This window comes from Lissotriton helveticus, chromosome 5_1, assembly GCF_964261635.1.
Source record: "Lissotriton helveticus chromosome 5_1, aLisHel1.1, whole genome shotgun sequence".
In the NCBI taxonomy this organism is placed as follows: Eukaryota; Metazoa; Chordata; class Amphibia; order Caudata; family Salamandridae; genus Lissotriton; species Lissotriton helveticus.
The window spans coordinates 991,498,637-991,521,668 of NC_136065.1; positions in this window are offsets into that span (position 1 = coordinate 991,498,637).

Below are 23,032 nucleotides of genomic sequence, written 5' to 3' on the forward strand. Positions count from 1 at the left end.
CATATAAATTTGCTTACAAATAGGAATCCTTAACAATTTCTCTTTGACTGCCCTGTAGCTAATGCTGTTCCACTCTTATTGCTGAACAATTTCTAGTCATAGGTTGTGTAAGATTTCTAGTAGATGATTAAAAAATTGATCATTGTTATTATGTGCTCTGCCAAAACGTGTATGTGTGGGGAAATGCACCTTAATAATTGAGTATATTGATCTGCCTTTTTGTTTTTGCATATATGCATAGTTATATATATATTTCAAAAGTGGGAATTTCGGAATAAGGCATTGGTAAGTTACAAATAAAATTGAATAGGAGTGTGAATATATACAATATGATCATAACTATGTCACAATAAACATGTTATCAGTATTATGTTCAATGAAACAGGAATATTCACACATTTATTACTACAGTTTAAAGGGCGAAGTTTACATTATTTCAATACTACACTATAGTTAAGCGGATAGATCAATTATTTTGCTTACATCATTTTATAGTGGAAACAACTGGGTCCATGCTCACATGGTTTATTTAATTTACTAATTTTTAAATTACTTTACATCACTGCACGATTTTGACCAATATATTTTTTTGTATGTCAGTGCTAAAGAACGGGCTTCGAGATTCACTCAACTCTTTGCCACTCATGAGTTATTTTCTTTACCTCCTATAACACCTTTATCAAGTAACACAATTATGCTATTATTAGAACACGTAAAGCAAGCATGTATTATTACAGTGCAAAAGCCAAATCCAGTGTTATTAGGATAGTGCAGCCTAACTAGCCAGAGTCAAATGACAAAGAAAAGAACTGGTTTATTACTAATAAGACGAAAGTAATGAGAGTCTATCATACAGCTCCTTTTGCTCTGGTTCTGGTTGGCTTTCTTTAAAATTGCTGCACATATAAACCCAGTTTGGTGTACATTTATTACAAAAGAAATATGATGTTTATAACCATCAGTGATGGGACATCTTGACCTACTCAATGCACTGTATCTCGTTTTGAAAAAATTTGTAATTTTATTTAATGCGATTTTATATAGCACAATCTTTACCCGAAACTGTCAGAGCGCTTTACATAAGAACAAGTTTCAATACATAAGGACTTAGGATTACGTGTGTTACATAAAAGATACAAGCAGAAAAGAAATTGCAAATGTACAAGTTGTAAAGTCACACAAGGAAGAGAGTCACTCAAGGAAGTTATACAAATGGATACACTCTAAGCGTCACATAGGAATGCTAGAGAGTACAATGGTCTACAGCATATACTAGTGATTAGAGTTATCTCTATATATACATATATATATATATACAAATAGTAGATTTGGGTGGGAGTAGGGAGGGTGGGAGGGATACAGGGGTATGGAGAGAAGGAAAATCAGAAACATTTGAGGATCGTCAAGGGGGAAACGAGGGAGAAGGGTCGAGTCCGAGGGAACAGACGCAATGGTGGGCCAGGGTCAGGAGAAAAAAAAGCGTCCGAGAGCAGCTGCAAAATGGCGGCCAGGACAAAAGAAAAAAAAGTAAAGAAGTCCATGAGAGTAACCCAGTAAGTAAGACCAAAGTGCCAGGAGAAGTCCGGGGGGTACATAGTTAAAGCAAATCTTACTACTACAGGCGCTCGGAAAGATCGCTCAGCTCCTTGGTTCAGTGCTGAGTTGAGACTGACAAAGGCAGACTGTAGGCGGGCAGAAAAAGTCTGAAGGGTGTCTTATGACAACCAGGCCAGGGATCTATTTCTGGAAAAAAGGCGCATTCACCACAGGCTGATAAAAAAGTCTAAGGCAGCCTATTTTGCGGAACAAATTCAGGGGGCGGAAAACTCTGCCAAGGAACTTTTTGGCATCTATAAATCCTTGACGTCGGTGCAGGCATCTACAGAGCCGGAGAGCTGCTCTACGGAGTCTTGTGACCGAATTGCAAACTACTTCTCCGCTAAAGTAGAGAAGATTTATTCAACTTTCCCTATTCGGCCTATAGGGCTGGACCTAGAGGAAGCAATAGGGCACACAGAGACGGCAGGGCATATTACACGCTTTTGCACCCCTCCTCCTGAGGAATTATTAGTGGTGTGCCGCTCTGTAAAAACAGGTTCCCCGTGGGACCCGGTGTCGCCTAAACGCTTGGCAGACAGTCTGGTAGTCCTGGAGCCTTATATAAGGCATATCCTCGGTGTATCTTTCGGGTCAGGGAAGCTGCCGGTCGGATGGAAACAGGCGGTGGTGCTCCCGCTCAGGAAGAAACCACATTTAGGCTTCGAGGTATTAGAAAATCTGAGGCTCATCTCCCTCCTGCCTTTTCTGTCAAAAGTGGCGGAAAAGGTGGTTAATATCCAAATTATGAAGCACGTAGAGGAAAGGGGACTGCTCCATGCGACGCAGTTTGGTTTCAGGCCACGTCATTCCACTGAGTCCGCCCTCCTCATGGCAACGGAACATCTGAGAGAGGGCGTGGATGCAGGCCAAACTATGGCTCTGATCTTGTTGGACCTCAGCGCGGCGTTCGACACTGTAGCACACAACATCTTGCTACAGTGTCTGAACAGAGGTGGCATCTCTGGCACCGTGCTGAGATGGATCCAAGACTTCCTCAATGAGAGAAGTTTTCAAGTCAGGCAGGGAGACTGCTATTCTAGGGGGGTGCCTTTGGGCCAAGGCGTGCCGCAGGGCTCGTCCTTGAGCCCTACCCTTTTTAATTTGTACGTCGCGCCTGTTGCATCGATCGTGGAGAGTCATGGCCTCCAACTAGTCTCTTATGCCGACGACACGCAGCTGGTAATCTCCCTGTCGCAGGCGCCCTGTCTTGCTGCCGATGGCTTCCGTTCGTGTATGAAAGATCTTGCCGAATGGATGGCCAACAATTGCTTGAAGCTGAACGGCAGCAAGACAGAGGTGCTGGTGGTAGGGAGAGCCCAGTCTGCCTGGTCGCCGGCATGGTGGCCCTCCTGCCTTGGCCCCACCCCTACCCCGTGCCTAGAGGCGCGCAATTTGGGGGTGTGGTTTGACGTAGGGCTCACCTTTGGCCCCCAGATTAATCGGGTGGTGGGAGTCTGCTTCGGGATTCTGAAGAAGCTGAGAAAGGTCCTGGACTTACTCCCGCTGGAAGCACGTCAAACCCTGGTTCATGCCCTGGTAACAGCTCGGGCGGACTATGGGAACCTGCTGTACCTGGGAGCGCCAGAAAAAAGCATGGCCCGGCTGCAAGTGCTGCAGAATGCGGCTGCACGGCTGATACTCAGACTGCCAAAAAGGGCGCACTCTAAGGCGGCCCTCCAGCAGCTACACTGGCTCCCTGTAAGGAGAAGAGTGGAGTATAAAGCCCTATGTACCTGTCACCGTATTTTGAATGGCAGGGCACCCGTCCCCCTGACGAATTTGATCGAAGCCTATATACCAACACGGGCACTTAGATCAACAGGGGGTGGCTTACTGAGGACCCCAAGAATCAAGAAGGCCCGCATGGGAGGCAGGTCTTTCAGATATTTGGCGGCAACTTACTGGAACAAACTGCCAACGGACCTGCGTCTGGAACTAGATGAGGCCAGATTCCGGGCAAAATTAAAAACCTATCTTTATAGCAAATAAGGGCCCGTGATGTTTTTGCTCCCTGTCATCTGTCTACTCCCACTCTCAGCGCGTGGACACGCCGGTGTGCGTAAGCGCAGCGCTCAATAAATGTCCCAATAAATAAATAAAATAAAAAAATCAAAGTCAGGAAGTGAGAGGAGGCGTGTGGGCTCGGGTCCACTGGATGAAAGCCGAAGACCATCAGCCGGTCCTGGCTCCCGCGCCCCCAAACCTGGGAGAAGTTCACTAGGGTCCCCAAAGTCGATGAAGAGGTGAGGCAAAATCCAGAAAGATAGCCTGCATGGGGGGGCGGCAGGCAGCCAGTGGGGGCACTTTCACAAATGCGTGTTGCTGTCCCGGGAGGAGGGGAGAACATGCCTCACAGCGGTCCCACATCAACTGGAGCCATATGGAGGAGCCGGAGCAACGTCGCAGCTGGACGGGCATAGAAGGAGGGCAGGCTCTTCAGGCGATGCTTTGGCAGCAGCTGATCGCGGGCTTGAAGTCCGTCCGGGGAGTCGTTGGCGCCGAAGTCCCTAAGGCGCCTCCATTTTGGAGTCAGGCAAGCGAGCCGCGGGTCAGAGCAGACTGGAGCGCATCTCTGAGGAGAGCAGCGAGGGTGCACCCGTTCGTCGCGGTGGGGCCCGGCTCACCTCTAGTGCTGATATAAAATGGGAGGCCAGGCCAAGGTCTTCAGGTGGCATCCTCCACCAGGGGTGGATATTGCCGATATCACGGCAGAGCAGCCGCTGGAAGTATCGGCGGCCCCAGTGGCAGATGCTCCAGATCGTCCGATTTTGGCATTTGGTCCTTACAGATAATTTAGTGGGGCTTGGAGGGCCGTGTTAGGATGTTATGCGCGGGGTCTCCACGGATCTGAAGCTCCAGGCAGGTGTCTTAGAGCAAGGAAGCAAAAGGAGTTCACAGGGCAGAACATAGGGCATAGGCTGCTTTTAGTGGCTGATCATTAAACTAGGAAAGTAGAATTTTTTTATTCTGAAGACATCTTTTTCTTCACGGCTCCCCTAACACCTTGGCACCTTTCTTATAATTTGTTAATTCAGTTATGCAGCTGATTCACAAACATTGTTTCTTTTTAGAGGTGACCTGAACTTGGTTTGTCCAGATCTCTGCATTCTATTTGTGGGTCGCAGTGCTTTGTTATGTTTTCTAAGATATGAAAGTACTTCTCAAAGAGAATTTTGTCTCAGTCACAATGAGCATAAAAACATAAAGGGCCAGGAACTCTCCACAGCGATTATCAGAGCTACCGCATCAGGTAGCACGCCTGTGCTATAGGAACTAAGCATGGGCGTAAAATCCGTTACGCTCGCGGATTTTTCGTATTTTCGGAGAATCCGCAATCCGTGAACTCTCGCGGATGTGGCGAGAATACGCAAATCCGCGCGAAGCGGATTTTTTGCTTGTGTTCGCACTGCTCGCGGTCCGCGGCGCGGGCAGCAACAATCTCGCACTCGCGAAAGTACAAAAATTACAAGGGGAGTGGTAAAGGAAGTGGCCCAGTCTCCAACTTCCTGTTCCTGTCCAGCAAGCTCCTCCCATAGGGGTGGGTGAAGGAAGTGCCCCAGTCTCCAACTTCCTGTTCCTGTCCAGCAAGCTCCTCCCATTGCTTATTCCATTTCCTGGCCACTTTGATTTCGATCTTGACTGGGAAGGATTACTTTTTGTGGTTGCTGCTGGATATTTGGATTTGAGGCCTTTTGGATTACTTTTGGATTCGAAATTTGATTTGACAAAGAAGTAAGTTGATGTTGTTTGTTTGTGGTGATTTTTGTGTGTGTTGCTTTTTTTTCGACTTTTTTGGGAAAAAATCTGCAAGTTCGCGAGCTGAGGATGTTTTTGCTTGTGTTCGCACTGCTCGTGTCCCGCGCAGCAACAATCTCGCACTTGCGAAATTGTAAAAATTACAATTCTGCACATGAATTGAAAACCACCAGGCTTAGTTATGGGTGCATGCATGATACAACTGTTTTTTTGAATTTTTTTTTTAACATGATTCTGGCCAGGGCATGAATGGCATTGGATTGTGGTGATTTTTGTGTGTTTTACGACTTTTTGAGGTGGTGTTGGGGGCTTGCTATGTGGGTGGGGGCCATTTTATTGCCTGGTCCCGTGTGGGTGGGGGACTAGGGGGCATTTTTAAGCCAGTTTGTGTGCTTTGTGCCATAGGCCTGCACCCAGTGTGCTCTGATGTCATCCATTATGCCCAGGGGGCCCAGAATCTGTCTGTTCGCGGATTTTGCTGGTTTTTCGCCACGTTCGCGCCGTGAAGCAACAATCTCGCACTCGCGAAATTGTAAAAATTGCAATTTTGCACCGGAAAACCACCAGCAGGCAGCATAAGCCTTCTGAAACTTGATGGATGGCATTGGATTGTGGTGATTTGATTTGTGTTGTGTTTTTTTGACTTTTTGGAGTAGGGGTTGGGGGCTGGCTATGTTGGTGGTGGCCATTTTGAGGCATGGTCCTGGCCATGTGGATGGGGGTCAAGCGGCCATTTTGAAGGCAGGCAGTTAGCTTTGAGACATAGGCCTGCACCCTTTGTGCCTTGCTTTCACCCATTGTGCCCAGGCGGAGTCAGGGGTACATGAAAGAACAACCCTCTCTGTGTGTGCTCTCTTGGATCAATGTTAAATTCCTGTTTCCCAAAAATTTTGCAAATCCTAATTTTGAAATTTCCATATTGTGTGGTGTGCACTGTGCACGTGTGTATTCATAAATGCCTACTTGCAAACTGTTTATTGAAGCGCTACATAAGCAACATATATTTACTGATGTTCCTCTGTCTTCGTTTGCTTTTAGGTGCACAAAACTCTGCATCATCGTTGAGCATCAGTGCCAGGAAGAAGTCCTGCTGCGGCCTGTTGTTCCGACATCTGAAGAAGATGGCTCCAAAAAGAGGTGCCCGTAGGTCCTCTTGCAAGAAAGATGTCTCTACTAAGGAGAAGAAGAAGCAAGTGGCACCACTTACCAAGGAGACTGGTGTCTCAACCAATACATTTTTGGGGGAAAAACAACAAAAAAAACAAAGGCCCACCATGAGTGCTGCACAGGTAGCCTGTTTAGTTGTAGAATCACCAACGACCAGTGATGTTGGTTCATCGCAAGAAAGTAGCAGCACACCATCAACACAGGTTGTAACTCATCTCACAAGTACTATTCAACAACCAAAGCCGCAACAACAACTGCATGGGCTACAAGTACAAGCAGAAGTACATGCGCAAGGAGCTGTCCGAGAAGGAGCTGTCCGAGAAGGAGCTGGCTGTGAAGGAGCTGGCTGTGAAGGAGCTGGCTGTGAAGGAGCTGGCCAAGAAGGAGCTGGCCGAGAAGGAGAAGGCCGAGAAGGAGAAGGCCGAGAAGGAGAAGGAGAAGGCCGAGAAGGAGAAGGAGAAGGCCGAGAAGGAGAAGGCCGAGAAGGAGAAGGCCGAGAAGGAGAGGTCCATGGAGACTTGCAAGTAGAGGTCAGTGAAGATGCCCATGTAGCAGCGCATGGAGCGGTGCAAGTGCCCACAATGGTTGTTCTTCCAGATGTAGGGGCACAGGAGGAAATTGACTTTGGAGCCGGGGTATCATGTCAGGAAGACGAAGCCACTCCTCCTGATGATTCATTTTCTCCCAGCTCCCCAGCAAGGAAAAGATCAAGGAGGGTGTGTAGAAGTTCCTCTTCAAGCCTCGCTCCATCAGATGATGATCTAGATCTAGATTGGCAACCATCTCCGACGTCTGAGAGGGAGGCACACCATGAGCTGCGAAAGGTATCAAATGTTAAAAGGAAGGGCCCCGGAAAGCTCATACTTATGGATCCGAACGTCGGACTTGATGAAGTGGTTCATTCTGATGTTGATGAACAGGATGACAGCAATGACCTAGTCATCACACACGTCATTCCAGCCACACCGGCCATGCAGCAGACAGACATTTATACCCTATCCCGACGTCATGCTGAGCGTGACCCTGGCGACGTGGCACTGGTAGCACCACCAACGCAGTCAAGTAGTACAACATGTTCAACAAAACCTACAGCTCCCATATTTTCTCCCCAGAGGGGGACTCCATCCAGCTCGACTCCCTCAAGTAAGGTTGCTGCAATAATTGCACAACCCAGTAGATGTCTGCAAGGCTCATCCACCACTGCTTCATCTGGCATTGGCAGCAGTATCACCTCGTGCGGCAAAACCAGAACTTTCCAGTCCCCAGTTTGGAACTTTTTTAGTGTCCATGAAAAGTATGATAACATAGCCGTTTGTTGCATTTGTAAGACTAGCGTTAGCCGTGGTAAGACTGGTACCAACTATGGAACCGGAGGCCAGATAGGTCATCTTGAAAGAAAGCACGCTGTCGAATGGTTTCCACACCTAGCAAACGTCAAGGGAAAGCGATCCCAAAGGGCAAGTGGCCAAAATATACCCATACTAGGTGTTTCATCTGAAGATGACGGGGAGGTAGAAGAAGCGTCAGACATGTGTCCGGTTGCACCCAGTACCCCTGGCAGCACCACACCCTCTGGAACACATAGGAGGCACACTGAGAGTCTGGGAGACACACCAATGCGGAAAATGTCAACAATGATCAGAAGTGGGTCGAAGAAGGCATCAGCATCATCCCGTAAATTTGTCCAGCGTACCATTTCAGCCATGTTCTCCTCAGATGTGCAATTTCAGCGCAACCACCCAACTGTACGCCTGTATAACACTAAGCTGGCTAAAATGCTAGCGGTGGACCTTCTCCCTTTTTCGTTTGTCGAAGGTGTGGGTTTCCTTGAACTCGTGGCAACACTGGCCCCTAAATGGAAGGTTCCAGCCGGTTCTATTTTGCCAGGGTTGCTGTTCCAGCACTACATAAAGAGGTGCTTGAGTTGGTGGGGGCAGCTTTGCAGAAGAGTGCTGTTCACACTATACACCTGACAACAGACATGTGGACCAGTTGCCAAGCCCTTGATTACATGTGCATCACTGCACACTGGGTCTCTTTTTCAGGAGTCATAAAACAGATAAATGCAGGTGGTGACTTGGTCGAGATTTTTAAGGGTGCTCGTAAACATGCAACATTAGCCATGTTTGGCATGGAGAAAAGTCATACTGCAGTAAACATTTTGGCTGACTGTAACAAAAAGGTCTCGCAATGGCTGCCCCCAAGACAGTGCAAGGTTGGTTATGTTTCTACAGATAATGGCAGCAATGTAGTTAGGGCCATGGAGGACGGTTTCTATTTCAGAGTGCCGTGTTTGGCGCACTGTATCAACCTTGTTGTGCAAAATTTTTTGAAAAAAGAACGTGCAGTCGACAAAACACTGACCATCTGCAGAAGAATATGCACACATTTCAACCATTCTTTTAAGGCCCGGAAGGAGCTGAGGCGCAAGCAAAATGAACGTAGAATGCCAGTGAAAGCACTTATCCAGGAGGTGGCAACACGTTGGAACTCAACCTTCTACATGCTTGAGCGTCTGCATGAGCAGTAGTCAATGAATATTTCTACAACCTGGGTGGTGATACGACAGAAATGATGCTAGCGGTGGAGCAATGGCAGCTAGTTAAAAGCCTGACAGACATGCTTCGTCCTTTTGAGGTCTTCACGCGTGACGTCAGCAGGGAGGACTGTTCTTTGAGCAAAGCTATCCCATTGTTGCTGAAGCTCGAGCACCAAGTCAAGGTGGTGTCTTCACAATTAAAGGACGTTGGAAAGAACGAAGCACATGAGTTGGCGCAGAGATTATTACAACGCCTACTTAGCAATGAACGGCTTGTAAATATCAAGAAACAACAGCACTACATTTGTGCTGCTATTCTGGATCCACGTTACAAAAAGCCATTGTTTGGCAAAGTAATAATTCCTTTTGAAACATCGGATGTTACAGAGTACAAAGGTTGGCTAGCTCAGTCAGCCATTCGTTTTGAAAGAGAGCGGAAGGAAACTGTAGGAGAAGACAGTACTACTAGTGAATCAGCAGGCCATCAGGCGTCCCAAAAAAGCACTTCTGCATCTGTGCCTGTGGCAGAAGTGAGTGACTTTTCCTCTGAGCCGTTAACCACACCAGCAACCGTATCATCTGCACCAGCCCCAGGCGATATGTCTGAAACGGGTTGGCTAACTCAGCTAGGGTTTCCTTGTCCTTGAAAGGACACAGAAGTGCAAAGTACAGGAATCCGGGAGGACATTCTTTCAATGGTGCAGGCCTATCTGGATGACTCAACAGAGGTCAATATTACTGAGGACCCATTGGCGTATTGGCATGGGAAAAGAAAAATATGGCGAGAGCTCACCAACCTGGCTATCAATTACTTGTCTTGCCCCCTCGCAAGCGTGTCCTCAGAACGTGTTTTTAGTTCTGCTGGTGGCATTGTGACTTCCAAAAGGTCCCGCCTCTTGCCCGCAAATGTGGAGCGGCTCACCTTGATAAAGATGAACCAGCACTTCATACCACCAGATTACAGAGTACGAGAATCCACGCAGGAAGAAGAGGACACCGACCTACCTGAGGAAAGTTCTCCTCAGTTACTAGAAGTAACCCCGACTGATGATTTAGCAGAGTATGAGGACGAGTTCTGCTTCCCTGACAGCGAGTTCTGAAAATGAGTCAATCATTCGTTAATTTTAAATTTAGTCCTCCTTATTCACTTTTATTCCTGTGTGTCTGTCTTTCTTTAGCAAGTGCTTCATCACATTCCCAACAAAACTGTAATCAACCAATAAAACAACAAGCCCATCAACACAACTGTCTTGATTTTGATGCCGCAGCATTCCTCAGGTTCACAACAGTTAGTTGACAAGAACTCAGTCCTGGTCGTCTATCCTGAGTCCTCCTCCTCCATACTCACCCTATCCATTACCCATAATGCTGATGCCTGGATTCTGCACAATGAAGAAACTTACGTTGACTAGTCCCCTAACGCCTTAGGACACTGTGAATTCCAGGTGGAGCCAGCCCTCAAACACAAATTACAGGTAAGATAAGCGTTTGGATGGGAGGTAGTATAATGGAGTGTTCGGAGAGGCGAGAGAGTGACAGTGGTACTAGCAGTAAGGTCCTAGGGCTCTTGAATTAACAAACTCTGTGACAGGCATTTACTTTGGAAAACATTTGGCCTATTACACGTGAACGTTTAGGCGTTATTATTGCTCGCTTGCCTGTCTCAGGGGTGCTGTCTGTGGGGCTTCTAGGTTTTTGGGGTGTGTGAGCACCGCTGCCACATTTCTAATGTTGATTGCTTTTGTTTTGCAGAAAATCGACGCCGGGAAACTCCAGTTGGGGCCCTGCTGCAGAACGCCTTAGGACACTGTGAATTCCAGGTGGAGCCAGCCCTCAAACACAAATTACAGGTAAGATAAGCGTTTGGATGGGAGGTAGTATAATGGAGTGTTCGGAGAGGCGAGAGAGTGACAGTGGTACTAGCAGTAAGGTCCTAGGGCTCTTGAATTAACAAACTCTGTGACAGGCATTTACTTTGGAAAACATTTGGCCTATTACACGTGAACGTTTAGGCGTTATTATTGCTCGCTTGCCTGTCTCAGGGGTGCTTTCTAGGTTTTTGGGGTGTGTGAGCACCGCTGCCACATTTCTAATGTTGATTGCTTTTGTTTTGCAGAAAATCGACGCCGGGAAACTCCAGTTGGGGCCCTGCTGCAGAACGCCTTAGGACACTGTGAATTCCAGGTGGAGCCAGCCCTCAAACACAAATTACAGGTAAGATAAGCGTTTGGATGGGAGGTAGTATAATGGAGTGTTCGGAGAGGCGAGAGAGTGACAGTGGTACTAGCAGTAAGGTCCTAGGGCTCTTGAATTAACAAACTCTGTGACAGGCATTTACTTTGGAAAACATTTGGCCTATTGCACGTGAACCAACACGATGACAGTGTTCAGTTAAATGAACTTACTGCAAAACCACCACCCACCAAGCTCAAAAGTAGTAAAAAAACAGGTATGCTCAGATAAAGTTTGAAAAAGTATATTTATATCCCTAACAAAATAATCTCCCGCAAGACCCTCCCTAACCCCAACAAATAAATAGTCCTTCAAAAGTCCCCAAAAAACTCAACTCCCAATTCCCACCCCCCAAAAGTCTCTAAAAAAGGGGCAAAGGACACTCTAGGGATGCACGATGTTGAATTTGGCCTCCAGGGCATCATGCCTTAGGGCCAGGGCATTGTACTTCTCCTGGAGGGTGGCGTGATTTAAGCGGAGGCCCTCCACCACATTCTGATACTCGTTCCATTTCTGGACCTCCGCCTCTAGGTCGGACACTCTGCGGAGTGCACGGCGCAAGCGAGCCTTAACAGTACTGCGAGGTGGAGCTTTTGCTGCTCGGCCGTGGCGCCTTCCAGCACGGCTCCGGTTCGCTGGAGCACTGCGCTTACCGGCAGAACGTGGGGTCACGGAGGAGGATGCAGATGTTAGATTGGATGCACTGCAGTGCGTGTCGTCCCCCTCCATTTCCACCAGGCGCCAATATTGGGCAACAGTTGCTTCCAGCCTCCGTTGCCGGGCCAGTAAAGCCAGCATACTCCTCGTTGGTTTGGAGGTTTTAGTATTGCCAACTATATGAAGAAAGAAAGACATAATATGTAACCAATGCTCTTTAAGAATATGATTAACACAAAATAATTCAGCAGGAAGTTGTGTCACAGTACAACTAGCAACTAGCCAGCGCAGTACAAAACTATTCAGGCCAGTATCATGGGCGTCCGCAGGGAGGGGCAAGGGGGGGCGCTTTAATCACCATTTCCCTTCCCACAACTCACTTGTATCCTTGGTTTGGTGCTCTTTCATATGAAAGAGATCTGGCAGAAGTGAGTGACTTTTCCTCTGAACCGTTAACCACACCAGCAACCGTATCATCTGCATCAGGCCCAGGCGATATGTCTGTTTCTCTCTCTCTCTCTCTCTCTCTGTCTCCCTCCCTCACCCTCCCTCTGGCTCCCTCCCTCTCTCTCTCTCTCTCCTTCTGTCTTCCTCTCTCTCTGTCTCTGCCTCTATCTGTCTGTCGGTCCCAGCCTGCTGTAATTACCATATTTTAATTTGTCACTGGGCCACCACTGGATACACATCATTCATATCCTACCTAAGAGTCAGATAGTACCATGATCCAGCTTACCTGTACTCGCCACCGCCACTGTCTCCTTCCTCACAGTCTGTACTTCTTGGTCCGACTCCTCTTGCGCCGCATTCTCCCCATAGCTGTCCTCGGACTCAGAGTCACTGATCACCACCACATCCGAGCTGGCCCCGCCACCAGATGTTCCACCTACAAAGTAGATTTAAGAATGTTAGATTACACCACTCACTAAGTTACCACTCACTAGTATTTGGTCTAGGAATGAAGAGAAATGTGAAAACAACAGAACAATTAATTGACTGTCTACTCTAGTCTAAAGTAAAAAAATGTCCATCCTTCCAGGGAAGTTTGTTGTCTTGCTACATTTTTTTGTCACAATTGATGAATGCTTGCTTAATTTTAACACACACCATTTTTCTCTGAACAGACAGACGCTGGACTTCTATGGACAAGAGCAACATCAACTAAACCAGGTGAAAGCTCGGCTCGACCACAAGAAATGTGTTCCAACTTCCATTACTCATCAACTCAGCAGCAAGCACTTTTCCTTTTCCAGCTAACTTTATTTTAATATATGTGTTTACTTTAACTTTTAATAAAGCTTTTAAACTTGAATAGACTCGGTGGTTTTTGGTCCTCCAGACTAGAGTGACTGAGCGAAAGGTTTTGCAATTTTTGCAAGGAGGATTCCGTGTCGCTGACACTACCAGGTTTATACAGTGTGCCAAACACGCCATTCTGAAATATTATTACTCTGGTCTTTGGTGTCCATAGTTCGGTTTGTGGAGAATTGTCCCAGCAACAGTAGTATTATTGATCTTGCTCCTATCTAAACACTATTTCGAAAAAATTAAATTAGGAACGCTTGGACAACAATAGGCCCTCTATATTTAAATGAAAACTTACTGGGGCCAGCAAAGGAGCACTCGCCGCCCTGGCCTGCATCCTCCTCCTTTGGAGCCACTGCATCCCTTTTTTCTGTCCGCTTGCCCCTGGGCGGACCTGACGTACAACATGAAAGAAAGAACAGAAAAAATTGATGATTGCTGCGTGTCGATGTCCTTGTCAACCAAATCAAACATTTAGAAAGAACAAGAACCAACTATTTCAGCCAAAAAGAGGGCTACAAAGGAAGGACTGCACCTGAGCCTCTACTCTAGGGGCAGATTTACAAGCCCCTTGCAGCTCTTTTGCTCCGTTCTTGCGTCACTTTTGTGACGCAGCGCCACAACAAGAGAGGCGCCATGGTGTGGCGTACATTAACAACGTGACGCATATGGGAGATGCATCCCATTCTAAAGCCCTGCGCCATAAGGGAGCGTTCCAGCGCTAGGGAGGGCGTTCCTGCGCAGGAACGCATGCTAAAAGTGGCTATGGGGAATAGATAAAATTTCAATCAGTCATTTAGGACAATGATCCGTCACTGAAACCCTGCGCCTGCATGAAGCAGACTTACGGCTTGACGCAGCATTGCTGGAGCTGCGCCATCGTTGCAACGCAACTCCATCAATGAGCCGCCTTTACGGCACCGATGCGTAACGCTTCGGTGACGTTTTGGCACCATGGCGTGCCGCATTGTAAATACGGCGCACTATGGGTGGTGCTGGCGTGCCGCACACTTTGCAGGGATGCGCAGGTAATTGCTAATCTGACACTTAGGGGCATACTTACGAGTTCTGAGCTGGACACCTCCAGATGTGCACCAGAACAAATGCGTAACGCAAAACTAACCTTGCGTCACGGCAGATGCGCCGCAATTACAAGGCTGCCCAATACTCAACATACCGCATCAGTCCTTACGCCTGCTTCAAGCAAGCGGGCATAAAGAATTGACGTAGCAGCGTCGCGGAAGTGCCTGCGTTAAATCTTGTAGATTTCACGCAGGCACTTTTGCGAGGCACACATCTGCCTGACCGCCACCCGCCCCCCTCCCCCTGCGTGGGAACGCTCCCATTGTGGCGCAGGCCCAGGTCTTAACGTGGCGCATCTCCCTAGATGCATCACCTCGTACATGACTCGCAGGGATGCGCCACGTTTACGTCGCTGTGCGTCAGGTAAGGCAGCGTAAACGTGGCGCAAGGGGCTTGTAAATCTGCCCCTTTGTGTCTAGCATTACGCAGTTCTGTAAAGTACACTCATACATTACTCAGCCCAAATAAATAAACACATAATAGAAAACAAATAAGCAGTGGCACCGCCACAGAGAAGGAGAGCAGTGCACCTGAAATGCACAGAAGATTTTGAAATATTAATTTACCTCTCCTATCAATGTAATCAGCAGCATTATTGCTCTTTGTAAAAAAGTTAAAGCAAACATTTGCAATATTATATAACACACAGAGCAGGAGAAAAAACAGAGTAGTGACGAGTGATCAAAAAATTGCTACTACTACTCACCAAGCCCGGGGACCTCCACTCCCAGCAGGTCGAGCAGGTCGTGCTCCCGGTCCAGGATGTCGGTCCAGCGGTGGGTCACCTGATTATAGGTGCGCTGGACCCCCGTGATGTTAAAAAGGGCCCGGCACACCTGCCCCCACCGCTTCCGTCGCTCCTGGCTGTTGGTGTAACCGGCAGCAATCCTGCCGCCTGCCGCGATGGTCCTGGTCAGACGGCGCTGCACATAATAAACAAGTGAGCCCACCTCCTCAGGACTGAAGATCTCCCGGGGCACCACCATTTCCGTCCTCAAGCGGCCACACGGGAGCCGGGCACGGGCTGCGGCGCCCGTCTTGGGCAGCTTGACTGCTGTCTTCACCATGTTCTGGGCAGGTAAGGAGATAAAATGAAAAAGAATAAGAGTAGAAAAGAAGGAAATAAAAGTTTAAAAAAGTAGTTGAAAAGTAAACAAAAGTAGACTAAAACACAAAAATATAGACCTAGAAAACAAGAGGGATAGAAAAAAAGTTAAATAGATCAAAAAAATATCAAAACAAGCAAAGGATGGCAGAGATATACACAGGATAGAAACACCATGCCCAGACACATAGGAATGAATGAAAAACAAGATGGCCGCCCGAACACGTGCGTGTAAGTAAGTTCGCACGCGATTTCTCTCGCGAACTCGTGCGAACTTGTATTCGCAAGGCGCTCATCGCGCGAGATTACACATAGCGGGCGGAAACGGAAATACGTCACGCAAACAAAATGGCGGCGCCCATAGACAACCTTGTGGTAACTCGCACGAGTTCGCGGCTTCCACGGTCGAGTTCGCACGACGCCGCGCCTCGCGAATAGGGCGAAATTACCGAAAAACGAGTTTTGCAAAAGCAAAACCAACAAGCAGGTGCAAAAGTTCGAGCTCATCATTTGTAACCATTTCCCTGTAGTGCTTCCTGAAGGGGCCCTCCAGAATCCGGTTGCCTACTTGCAACTATTGTGTGACCCTGCTCTGACAGTCACAGAATAGTTACAAGTATGAAATTGCATCCTGTAAAAAAAAATTACATTGCAACAAAAAGGAAAGGGAGCAGACAAGCAGGTACCAGCCTTCATTAATGTCAGTTGGGGCAGGGCAGGTGTTGTTGTTTGCAAAACTTAAAGCACTTAGCAGGTGTGCTTTGCTTTGCCTCAATGTACACTCACTGGTCAATCAGAGGGTGCTGTGATGACGCCAGAGGGTGGCATGGGTGAACCAGAGTGCCAGTGTTGACAGGATGGCAGTGCTTTGCTTTGCCCCAATAATGTACTCTGGTGAACCAGAGGGTGCTGTGATGACACAGAGGGTAACATGGGTGAGCCAAAGGGTGGCATGGGTGACCAAAGAGAGTGCCAGTGGTAACAGAGGGTGGCAGTGATGAAGAAAGCCTTGCAAACAGGCTGGGCACGTAGAAACAACAAGTTCGCAAAACTGGCGACCCGACAAGTAAGTTCGCAATTTGCGAAATTGTTCAAAACGCTCGCGAACTTGCAGAAACCCGTGCGAACACACCCCCCCCCAAAAAATACGCAAATCCGCGAGAATTCGTGGATTTTGCGGATTTTCGCAATACGCAAATACGCAAATACGCAAATTCGCGGATTGCGAATCCGCAAAATACGCCCATGCTTAATAGGAACACAAATATGGGTGTGGATTGCTGCCTATAGGAATTCCTGTCAGCAGGAGTCTGAACCCATTACCACCAATATTTAGGCAGTCAAGACTACAATTTAATCAGGGAATATACATGGAAATCACGCCCCACTCACCATTTCAATAAACGTTGACTTGACATTATGAAAGTACAGGTCACCACGTGTTCACCTGCTAAGACTTACCTTGAATAAGATAGTCAAGAAGCAATTACTGGTTAAATGAGACCCGCCAGCATTTGTGGGTGGACCCAAGGAACCCTATGCATCCTTAGTGAGTAGGTTGCCTCGGTAGAGCTTCCTTAATAAGGCACAGAATGGTACTTTTTACCTTTTTTAATCACCCTTTGCCTAGACGGCAAAAGCTTTCTATATGTAAACCCTCATAATCACAGAATTACTGCTTGGTGGGAATATGTATTGCCTGCCTCAGTTACCATTTAATGAAGTTGAATGGAACCAGTTAAGAGACTTATAAGCTTTAACCAAGTAGGCATATGTTATTAATTTCACAAAAAATGCCATTGACTTGTGTAAGAATAACTAAGTGTTTGTAACAGGCACCATTAACATACTGGCTTTTGAAGCAACTTTGACTGAGGTGCACTGGGTACCTGCTAACCAGGTTCCCAGTACCAGTGTTCTTTCCCTCAAATACATAAAAATCAACTTTATTTTTATAAGTTGTTCTTGGATTTAGTCTTGAGTGTGTGTCTCATTCATTGCCTCTGTGAGTACAGTAAAATCTTAGCACTACCCTCTGATAAGCCTAATTGCTAGCACACACTACCACAAAAGAGCATTAGAATGATCTGCTTTTACCTCTGGGTACAATTTGGGGATTCTCTGGATTCTCTGCACAGTGTGCTTCTGTTAGTACACTATCTAGAGAGCCAGCTTCAAAGATTGTTTTGACAAAGACAAATGATTGAATAATCTTTGGATAGCGCTTTATAGAAATCGTTTCAGTAATATAATATTGTTGCTGCAGCAGCTAGCATGAATCTATCATAGGGAGGCTTTTTAGGGAGCATATTTCCATGAAGTTAGTGAAGGATCTCCTTCACTGGAAGTTTTTTTATGAAAGCACTGTATTCATGTACACCACAGTCATTCCTACTTTTAACGTTCCAAACTCTCTGTTACATTATTTGACATTTACAAGGATTTCCCTCTGTGGGAATATCTCAACTGCCACATCTTCCATGACTTCAATAAAGTAATCCGTGTCTGGAGATATCTGCCTGCAACCACGTTACCTCAAATCACATATTGTGCTGATCATAATGACTTGTAATTTCATCCATGCACTCAATCCTAAATGCAAATGTTATGATACTTTTAATTTAATGTACCACCAGCCTTGGTTATAGTCCTCATTCATAAAACTCTATGTTGAATTTGCCACTGTCTCCATCGTAATTGGGGATACAAAAATCATGTTTGGTGATTTGAATGTATGCACAAACATTTGGATGTTAGTGGACCTAGTCATTTGGTGGTCCTTCATTTGCTTCACTTTTGCTCCTGGGGTATATAGCCCATGCATCACCAAAGCCACAGTCTTGAATTAGTCTATTGTTGCAATATTATTTATATTATTTATAGTTGTTTCCAACATCCCAGTTGTCTGGCCAAATCATGTTTTTATTAAATTTCATATCTCAGTCACGAATCCTCAATAAATGGTTCAGCCAAAGTCAAATTCGACAGGTTAAATGCAACTGATCATATATTTGCCTTCAACATTTAGTGGAAGAGGTGTGGCGCAGCGGCCAGGGTGTCTGACTCCAGAACATGGGGATCACGGTTGGATCGCCGGTGGCAAGTTAGCACAGCACCATGTGACTCTGGTCTCGCTTAATATTCCTGATGGCCCCAAGCGCCTTGAGACCCTTGGGGGTGATTAGTTCACGCTTTACAAATATCAAGTTTATTAGTGACCCTTTTGAACAATGATTGGGAAAATATTTTTTTCTTGGACTACATCACTTACACCACTTAACTTGCAAACAATCAACATTTCTGTCTCCTTCGAATCCAAATTACGGTTTAACTGTTCTAAACCTACTTTTTTGCTGAATTTGACTTAAGCTAGTACATTTACCGGGAGTAGTGAAGCAGACATTTAGAGATGACTATTTAAGCGCCTTCTGTACACTGTATAAACTGAAGATGTATATGAATGAACTACATATAGCTTAAAATCAATAAATCAAATGCTTTGATGTTTATACAAGGAAATATAAAAAATAATCCTCCCATAGTTTCACGGTTTGGCAGACACAGTAGTGTCTGACAAGTGCTTCTGCTAGTGAAAAACAATGCAATTTTATAGTATGTATGTAAGAATGAATGTATGTATGTGTATATATATATATATATATATATATATATATATATATATATATATAAAAAACGCTCAAAACCTCCTCCACACCGGGAAAGGAAACATCACTCGGGTGATGACAGTCACACAGCGAGTTTTATTTCTCACAGCCAACAAACGTTTCGGCAAAAGCCTTCGTCAGTGTTACGACCAACAGAGCATAATTCCAGTTTAAATAAAGTTTTGTGTGCGAGAGTGGACATAGACAAGGGGCTAGCCCAACTCATGCCAAGATGGGCGCCATCTTGGAATGGGTTACTATTATAGGAACTAGTGCAAAATCATACCATGAATCGGTCATATACTTGCACAATGGGCGCAAAACAATCAAATGTGCATGTCAACATGATAAAGCCGTGGATCAGCAATTGCCCCTTAGAAAAAAGTGCACATCAAGCAACCAACATATACTTGTCATATAAATATCAACATTATTATACTTGGAACTATGTAAACCTATAAGGCGAATTTCATTTGGCGGCATTGCATATAAGACAAATTCTCATATAGAAAAAATAATAGGATAACCATCATAGCAAAAAGGACGACCAAACGTTCAACAGGTGTTACACAGGAAACGACAAATAATACAGATACCAAAATGAGGAATAACCCTCATAAGGAAATTTCATGGCCAGCTCATATAAGTCTGTTGCACAAAATCAGTGATTAGATCATTAAGTTCAAATAGAGAACCACAGTTTTAGACATCAAAGACTCAATTTAAAATAAAGAATGAAATCAAGATATTCACAATTGATAATCAGGAAAGTATCAAGTAAAGGTGCAGTTCAATGCATAGATATAGATATAGATATGAAAACTCTCTCATAATCTTGATTTTTAGTATTATACAGGTGGCTATGGCCACAGGAACTATATCAGACTATAAGTAGTCTTCCAAGCACAGTTCAGAAAGACTAGATATTACACAATCATTTTACGAGGTGAACTACCATGTCCTCCCCGCTATTCATGCCCTTCGGGTGTTATGTAGACAGATCAATAATATACCTTGATTCAAGGCGTCTCAGTCTTCTTAATCTGTCACCTCCCCGTGGATTATACGGGACATGATCTAGCCCAAAAAAGCGTAATTTATTCCTGTCTTTGTTGTGATGTTCCGCAAAGTGCCGTGCTACTGGGTATGAGGGATCTACTTTATCTATAGCCCTGAGGTGCTCCAGTATCCTTAGCTTGAGTTGGTTGATGGTACTCCCAATGTATCTCATGCCGCATGGACAAACTAAACAATATACGGCATATGTGGTGCTGCAGGTAATGAATTTATGAATCTTATTAGTTCTACCTGCATCGGGGATATCATAATGGAGAACCCTCCGGCTATTGGCGCACGCTTGCATTTCCCACAGGGAAAGAACCCACTCATTTCTCTTAAGGTGTTCTGCTGGGTGGTTAGGGCTTCAAGATGACTGTTTACCAAAGTGTCCCCCAAGGACCTGGCTTTGCTAAAGGTCACTAATGGAAATGGTGATAGATCTTCTTTTAACACATCATCTGTCAACAAGATGTGCCAATTTTTTCGCATCATAGCTCTTAATCTATCAGCACCCGAGGAGTATGGTGTGATCATCCTAAAAACATTTTTCTCATTAATGTTAGTCCCACCCGATTTCTTTTTGAGAAGGTCTTTCCTGGGGATCTTTTTACCTTTCCTCAAAGTGTTCTGTAAGAGTGGCTCATCATACCCTCTAAGGCGAAAGCGGGCTATGCAATCCGAGGCAGCTGCCTCGAATTCCGTGTTTTGGGTACTATTCCTTTTGATTCTCAAGAGCTCCCCGTAGGGGATACTCCTGATTAGTTTTGGTGGATGGGCACTTGTAGCAAAAAGAATAGAGTTCCCGGCTGTCTCCTTGCGGTACAGCGTGGTATGGACATGGCCACCCTCAATGTACACCCGCAGGTCCAAGTAGTTGGCTGCCACCCCGCTAATTGTCCCTGACAGGTGCACATTATAGATGTTATTATTTAAAGAGTCGATGTATTTCTCTGCCATGTCCTTCGTACCCTGCCACACGATGAACAAATCATCAATGTAGCGGTACCAATGTACCACCTTCCCGCTTTGATGACCTTCCTGGTAGCTTCTGGGCACCCGCTCCTCCCACCAGCCCACAAACAAGTTCGCATAGCTAGGGGCGAAGCAGGTGCCCATAGCTGTACCAGAGGTCTGCCTGTAAAGCCTATCCTCAAACAAAATCTTTTTATGAGTTAAGCAAAATTGCACAAATTCCATCAGCATAATATTATGTTGTGCAAAACGGATTGGACGTTTCCCTAAATAGTGTTCAACAGCAGTCAATCCGTGGGTATGGTCGATGATGGTATAAAGACTGGTGATATCCATCACCAGAAGTAGATAGTCTGATTGCCAATCCATTACAGCCACTTTGTTTAAAAAGTCTTTGGTATCTTGGACATAAGATTCCAAATTAGTCACAAGGGGAAAGATGTAGTTGTCCACAAATTCTGACATATTTTCGGTCAATCCACCGATAGATGCCACAATGGGACGACCTGTATATATATATATATATACACATGTATTTATGCATGTATGTCTATATGTGAGATGCTTGTACAGATTAAAAAAACCTGAGAAGCTAGGGAGCGCTGTTATAACATTTATATAGTATTATCCTCCATAGATTTTGTCCTAGTCCATACCAGCTTAAAAGAGAGTTCCCATCATTCGAATCTAATCGAAGGATCTAAAGCACTCTCTAAATAGCTCCTGTGAGCAGCTGCCATTGGACTTAACTCTTCTCTCACATATCTTCAAAGTCTATAGGTGACATATTTCCGTGGGTTGATCTGCACCAGCAGTCTGAACTAGCCACACAATGCACATTGATAACTATCCTGCTAAAAAGTCCCCATTATAAATTGTAAAATATTCTACATTATTTATTTCTTCACAAAATCTCACATGGAATTCTGTTATGATGGTAGCATTAGTGAAATATTTTTTAAATCAATGTCTGTTTTACATCCCTATGTTGGCACCTGACCTATGGTGAGACCTAATTGATCTACTTTGGATTGGTTCTTTATCGCTGACCTAGATTTCAATTTCAATACCACAGAAACTCTTACATATCTAATTCTTGGACCCATACCATCTTCCTATAGGTGAGACAATGATACCTCAAGGCCTTTTGGCCTTCCCCATTTTTGAATAGCTTAGTTAGTTACTTGTATAGTATGCTTACAATGTATGTAGTCTCGGGCTGATTTCCAAATTCTTTCTTGATAGGAACCCCCTCCCAGTCACTCACTCATTTATTAACTCAAAAACTGTAACCTTCAGATCCCTTTTCTTGATTGCACCAACATATTAAGACCAATACTCAGGAAAAACAGACTTCACAGGTTTTTATGCAATAAACTACAATTTCCTTCCATTTACATGTACATTGGTTAAAGTACAAGCAAATGATTGTTTTTAGTTTACGGTTCAATTACAGCTTAATATCAGTTAAAAAATAAAGAAGTTCATTGGGGCCAGATGTTCGGCCCTACATTGCATGCACAAACGGGTTTGCGACTCGTTTGCACATGCAAAATGTTACAGGGCCATGTACAATTCCTAAATAGCGAGTCACAATTTATTTGCGACTCACTAATTAGGAATTGCGAGCCGCTATTAGGAAGGCGTGTGCCACTGGTATCACTTCCTAATAGCGAGTCTCTACCCTATGTAAGAATGTTTTGAGACCGTAAATGCAGTCGCAAAACACTCGCAAATTACAGCCCTCTTCAGGAGGGTGGTAATGGAGTCACTGATGGGAAGGGATCCCCAGGGGAGCCTATCCCCTTTGTGACTGGGTCCAAAAATATTTTTTATGGGCAGGCAGGTCCCAGGGACCACTACCTGTCCTTCAAAAATTAAACAAAAAAGTTTAAT